Here is a 6,687-nt window from a genome sequence, read left to right as displayed (position 1 = left end):
TGTATATATATAATTTTAATTTTGTATGAGATAGAATGTATATTTTATAAATAAAATAGAAAAAAAAGTATCACTTAAACATCGAATAGCAGAAAAAAAAAGTATGTATTTTATAAATAAAAGAGATGAAAAGTATTATTTAAATATTTCGTACAATGGAAAAGTGTTATTTTTCATCAAGGAAATATCATTTTGTAGGAAATGGTATTTTTACTTTAATATATATCAACTATTTCGTTCAAAAGTATAAATTTTCTTTCTTCTCTACTTATCTAGTAATTGTTGTTATTTAGTTTCAACTGTGCCAATTAATCACATATAGTTCATGTTATAGTAAGAGTATATAACTCATTGTGACATGAGCATCTCAAAAACAAACATTATATATAGAGAATAATTAGTCCTAGTAATCATCATATTTGTAATCCTAACTTTTTTTTGCTTGAAAATCAGGTGCAAATGTTATACAGTTTTGATATATTGATCATGTCACCCTCATCATACACCAAAAAAATCCATGTTGTTAGTTTCAGAAACTATTTTGGAAAATCTTGTCCTGCCAAAGATAGAAATATGTTGGGAAGAGTAAGCATTTGAGAAAGACTGAGGCTACTTCTCATGATATCCAACAATTCAATGACATGTTTATGCAGCGAAAAACTTACTACTTATGTTTAGACAATTAGTAACTTGTAATGTCATTTAGGTTTTTTAGTTTCTTATGTTTCTCGTCTTTATATTTTATTTACAGGAAAGAACAAAATTTTGTGACTTTGTTTCTTCTTCCAAGGTGTTGAGATTTTCTTTAAATATAAATAAATTTTAAAAAATAAAAATAAAAAACCATGGCCTTATAAATGTTATAGCAAAGAGAAATAGATAGGAAAAAGATGAAAAGAACCAAACCTAGAGCAAGGGGTTATGTGTCCCCCCACTCTCTTTAGCCTATGGTCCAGTTAGCAACAACCAAATATTCTGGTTCCACTCCCACATGACAGAGGGCTTTTTTTAGGTAGAGGAGAGTTTTCATTGGTTAATGTTTACTTCGGTTATGTAAATATATCCATCCATGAGTAATTTTACTTCTTAACATTTAAAAAGTCTTATTTTTATTTCAAACGCTTTATTTTATCTTATTTTAATACTCTAGTTAAAATTAATTTTTTTTTCTTCCACAAATACGTTTTTTTCTATTATGATGTTCTTCCAAGTAGCAACAAAAATGATAATTATAGTGATCATAATAGTAATTATAGTAATTTGAGTATAAAAATAATAGAAGAATAAAAAAAAATACTAATTAATAAAGAAAAAGTAGTATTTTTAGAAGAAAAAATTCTAAATTTGACTAAAGGACAAAAATAAAAAAAATAAAATATTTGTAACAAAAAATAGAACATTTTAAACGTTAAGAATAAAATTATAATTTAAAATAAAAATATTGAAAACTAAAATAGTACTTTAATTTTTTGTTTATTTTATGCATATTTTAAATAAATTTATATCTAGTAATACTTTTTTATTTGAGTTAATGATCAAAATAATCTCAACGTGAGTCAATATAGTTTTTAAAATATCACATTTTAAATTAATTCGTAAAAAATATAACAATGAATTAAATTAGCTTTATCAGTTAGATAATTATGTCACATAATAATTTATCTCATATATCATATTAAACTAACAGAAAGACTAATTTATTTTATAGTTGTATTTAAAAAAAATTAAATTGAGACGTCTTATTTTTTGTAAATTTGTGATTTTTGTCTTTTTTTTTTTTGGGATTTTCTATGATATTTTTCAATTCGACAAGTCTAATGATTAATTCGCAGTAGATCTAAGTTCTATTTAATGGTTTGCTACTGGTCATGGGTTGTTACGTACACTTTGAACCCTCGACCTCTTGCTTAAGCGGATTATTGAACTACCACTAGATCAACCCATGTTGATTTAAGATCATTACAACAAAAACGTTGAGTACTGTCGGATTTTTTGTCGGAAAAATGAATCGGATTTATCGTCGGATAGAATCAGATGGTATAAATCTCGCCGGTAAATGTTTACCGTCAGAATTTTTCGTCCAACGGTAATTACCGTCGGATTCTGCAACGGATTACTAGTTTGAAAAACCAATTGGTTATCGGAAGATTTTTCCGACGGTATTATTGGCGCTAAAATATGTTATTTTCTACACACAATTAATGGTCAATTCATAAATAATAAAAACATATTATTTAAAATAAATAATATAATGTTCAATTAAATTAAAAGTCAAGTACATAAATAAATACAATGAAACAATAAAATAAAACACTAATAACTAAAGATCCAGGTAGTCCTCCTCATCGTCGTTGGTCCTGTGGCCCTGAGGAGGCGGTGCAGAAGGTGGTGATGTCTGTGTGCCACCAGCAGAACCGCTGGCACCAGCAGCGGTGCTACCACCAGTAGGGATGATACCAACGGCACGCATCTGAGCTTGGTACACCTCCATCCGCTGAAGTCGCTCCAGCTGCTTCCTCCACTCTAGCCTGAGGTTATTCGTATCCGTCACGCATGTGAGGATCTCCTGATACCTCTCCGGATAATCGTTCAGCTCCTTAGCCTGCTGGTGAAGGCTGCGTTAGAGCTCCTGCACTTGCAGCCTCAAATCAACGCCTTCCTCGAGCTCGACCTCTCAGCTGGTTGCAGAGCCTGAAGATGGCCTCAATGTGGAGGTGCGGAGGCTGCTGGTGAAGAATGACCCTAGCCCGTATATGCGGGTTCTTGTACGGCGTTGAGGCGGTCTTGCGCCAAACCGCATCGGGATCGATGACTGAAGCAGTAGAGCCATCGACAGTGCCCTCCCCACTTTGCTGATATTGCTGAGTTGTGGCCTCTAGTCTTTGTGTGTAGGACTCCTATGTAACACATGCTATTGTGATTAGTACAACAACTATATAGTTAATCTCTAATAATTTTATACTAGATCAGATGTATGTTTACTCAGCAAATCTCTCTTTGTTCTCTTTTAGCATGTGGGTCAAACGTCTCTGCCAGTGTCGTCTCGCAATCCAACGACTTCGACTATATATATTGCATTGAAACAATATGATTAGTATGCCTAGTAATGATATGTAAAAGAATATAACTAAGTTATTAACAAAACTAAAGACACTACATACCAGCCTGGCCTTAGTCTTCATGAAGGTCGCTGAGCTGCCGGTATACTTGGATAACCTGATCGATATCCTGTTAGCTCTGTTGGTGAGATGTCGATGCCTGAACCCCTCATTGGTCTCCCAATGAACTAACAGAGTCTTCTTTATTTTTGGTTAGAACCAGGTCGTCAGGTGGTCCTGCCTCTCATGAACATCCTCCAGCATCTGCTGCAGTTACCGACCCATTCTATGGTCGAATATCTTCGTGATGGTAAGATTGTGCACAACATCCCATATAAAGTTCAGATGCACAAAGAAACTTTAAAATTAGTTAATCAAAATAAAAGATATAAACTAGCTAAAAAGGTTTGAACCTAAAAGAAAAGTAATTACCGCCTATTTTTGAAACCATCGCTCTCTGGTCTCAGAGGAGATCTTCTTGTAGCTGGGCTAAGGATGGTCATACATCAGCTTGATGACGTTAGTCGTCTCCTGAGTACATGCGTTGTTGTTCAGCATAAACCTATCAACAATCCACAAACAAAACAATATGACAATTCCATAAACAAGAATCAATAGGCAGGAACTTTCAACAATTCCATAATCAGGAAACAGGAAACACTTTTAAGCAATCAAATCTAAATCCACTAAACAAGAATCAATAACCAGACACTTTCAGCAATTCCATAATCAGGAAACAGGAAACACTTTCAGGTAATCAAACCTAAATTCACTAAACAAGAATCAATGATCAGACACTTTCAGCAATTCCATAATTAGGAAACAGGAAACACTTTCAGTCATTCAAACCTAAATCCACTAAACTAGAATCAATTTTCAGGCACTTTCAGCAATAACAATAATCACGAAACAGGAAACACTTTTAGGAAATCAAACCTAAATCCACTAAACAAGAATCAATAGCCAGACACTTTCAGCAATTCCATAATCAAAAAATAGGAAACACATTCAGACAATCAAACCTAAATCCACTAAACAAGAATCAATAACTAGACACTTTCAGAAATTCAATAATGAAAAAATAGGAAACACTTTCAGCCATTTAAACCTAAGTCCACTAAACCAGAATTAATTTTCAGGCACTTTCAGCAATAACAATAGTCAGGAAATAGGAAATACATTCAGGCAGTCAAACCTAAATCCACTAAACAAGAATCAATAACTAGACACTTTCAGTAATTCTATAATCAGGAAAGAATAAATACTTTTTACCATTCAAACCTAATTCCACTAAACTAGAATCAATTTTCAAGAACTTTTAGCAATAACAATAATAAGAAAATATATAAGACCTAAAGTGATACTTATCCCGTGCCGCCATCAGGCCAAATTGTCAACCTTACGATGGGAGGTGGTGGAGGGGCATCAGCTGCCTCACTTCTGTGAGAAGACTCCGGGGCCGCGGCTTTCATCGCTGGAGGTGGCGTCGCTGTGGCATTGGGCTGCTGAATGGTAGGAGGTGGTGTCGTTGCCGTAGACGAAGGCCCGTAGTTGGGTTAGGGACTATGATGAACGGCTGATCCGCGACCGCAGTAGTCAGAGTAGAGGAAGAGGATCCAGAATTTTCGGGGGTACCAGAAGAAACCCTCCCTCTACCCCGACCACAACTACGACTACGACCAGTAGCCTGATCTGCCAAACCTTTACCCGTTGTCATGGTTGAAAAGAGCAAAACTAGCCGTAACACAGTGAATCACCGTAATTTAGACAATTTCAAATAACTCCAGCAACAATATTCAGCAATTCATTTCAATAATCAAAACACCTTTCAAAATTCAAACTCAACTCAATTTGTGCGCCTAAGATGATTTCAAAATATTTACGAATTAAAAATAAGAAAACAATCAACAAGAGGCTCAATAATATACATAACACATACATAAAATAATATTTCTTCCTAAAATGTCACATTTTCAAAATAAGAAATATTTCATTGGATAATTAGAATAATGTTAATTTTTTCTTTACATTATGAGTTCATATAAAACCCATTCAACAATCAGCAAAACCTCAACGTATTTATAATCATCAAAACCACTGCATATTGATATTCATAAATAAATTCATAAACCAATTCAATATTTCAACCACTGCCATATTCTAATCATCATCATAAACCAATCAATAATAAAAATAACATCAATGAATTAACTACTTAAAATTAATATAGCCTCTAAAATATTAGAATAACTGGAAGAAAATTAAAATGGTTACCTGTTGTTGCAGAGATAGAGACTCTTCCAGAAGGTGGACGACGCACGGTAGCATGCAGGGAGCACAACCATGGAGGCACGGACGACGAGGGACAAGCAGCAACAACCATCCACAGAGAAAGAGGAGAGGTGGAGGGAGGCGCGGCGACATGCGAAGAGGGAGAGAAGTGAAGCCCAACAATGGCGGTGGTGGGCCTATGGTGTGGCGCAGCAGTTCTGAGAATGGACAAGGTGAACGGTGAAGTGGCAAGGAGAGAAGTGGGAGAAGAAGAAGAAGGGAGGGGTGTCGACGGTGGGTGGGTTGACGGCGATGGCGAATGAAGAGGGTGGTGTTGGGGATCGGAGAGGGGAAAGGTGGTTGAGTGAGAGAGAGGGTGAATGTCGAATGAGGGAGAAGAGGGTTTTCGATTTGAATTTACGACCTGCTACCGTCGGATTTACCATTGAAAAAATCCGACGGTAAACCATTGCGGGTCACCCAAATGCAGCGTTTCACCAATTGGGGTTACCGTCGGATTTTAAGATTTTATCGACGGTAACGGACGCTCCAATTTAATTATATTTCCCTCCAAATATTACCGGCGAATTTACCGTCGGAAACTAAAATCCGCCGGTAATTTCTTAACCATACGAATTTGATGTCGTTACTACTGATAAATTTGATGGTAAATCCGGCACTACTCTGCGACGCTAAATCCGACGGTACTTGGCATTTTTCTTGTAGTAGATCTTTGTCTTTTTGACTTTATTAACCTTGATCAGAAATCATTAAGCTAAAGATGTTACTACAGCCAGACCTTGGTCCATTAAGTGGTGTTACTAAGTCTAAGAGATAGAGACTGAGAGATAGAAACCGAGACACAGACTAAAATAAGTCTCTGTATTGTATTCGATATAAAGTATACATGGCTAAGTTATGTCTCAATATCTTTTTTGGTGGGAGTAGGTGCGGTGGTGAGGTGATGGATTACGGGTAGAATAGAGGTGAGGTTGGAGAGATAAGAATGGTGGAAGGGGTAGAATATAAATTTGACAAATTAGAATGATGATGTTTTTGGAAATAAATATTATTAAAATTTCAATTCATGTCCCCAAGAAATCCAGTCTCCTCTATCCTTAGTTTTTGAAAGTATTAAGGTAGCATTTGGAAGAGAGATTGAGATTGAAAGACAGCGATTAAGAAGCTGAAATAAGTCTCAGTATCTTATTTGGTTTGAGATAAAAGTAGAGACTAAAATATGTAAAGTTACTAAAAAATCCTAAGTATAATTAAAGGTTAAAATAAAATCCTAACCCCCTCCTATTTCAATTTTCAT

The sequence above is a fragment of the Arachis ipaensis genome, chromosome B5 (assembly GCF_059453495.1).
Source record: "Arachis ipaensis isolate K30076 ecotype BB chromosome B5, ASM5945349v1, whole genome shotgun sequence".
Taxonomy (NCBI): domain Eukaryota; kingdom Viridiplantae; phylum Streptophyta; class Magnoliopsida; order Fabales; family Fabaceae; genus Arachis; species Arachis ipaensis.
The sequence above is the reverse complement of the archived record's forward strand: the minus strand, read 5'-3'. Positions refer to the sequence as shown.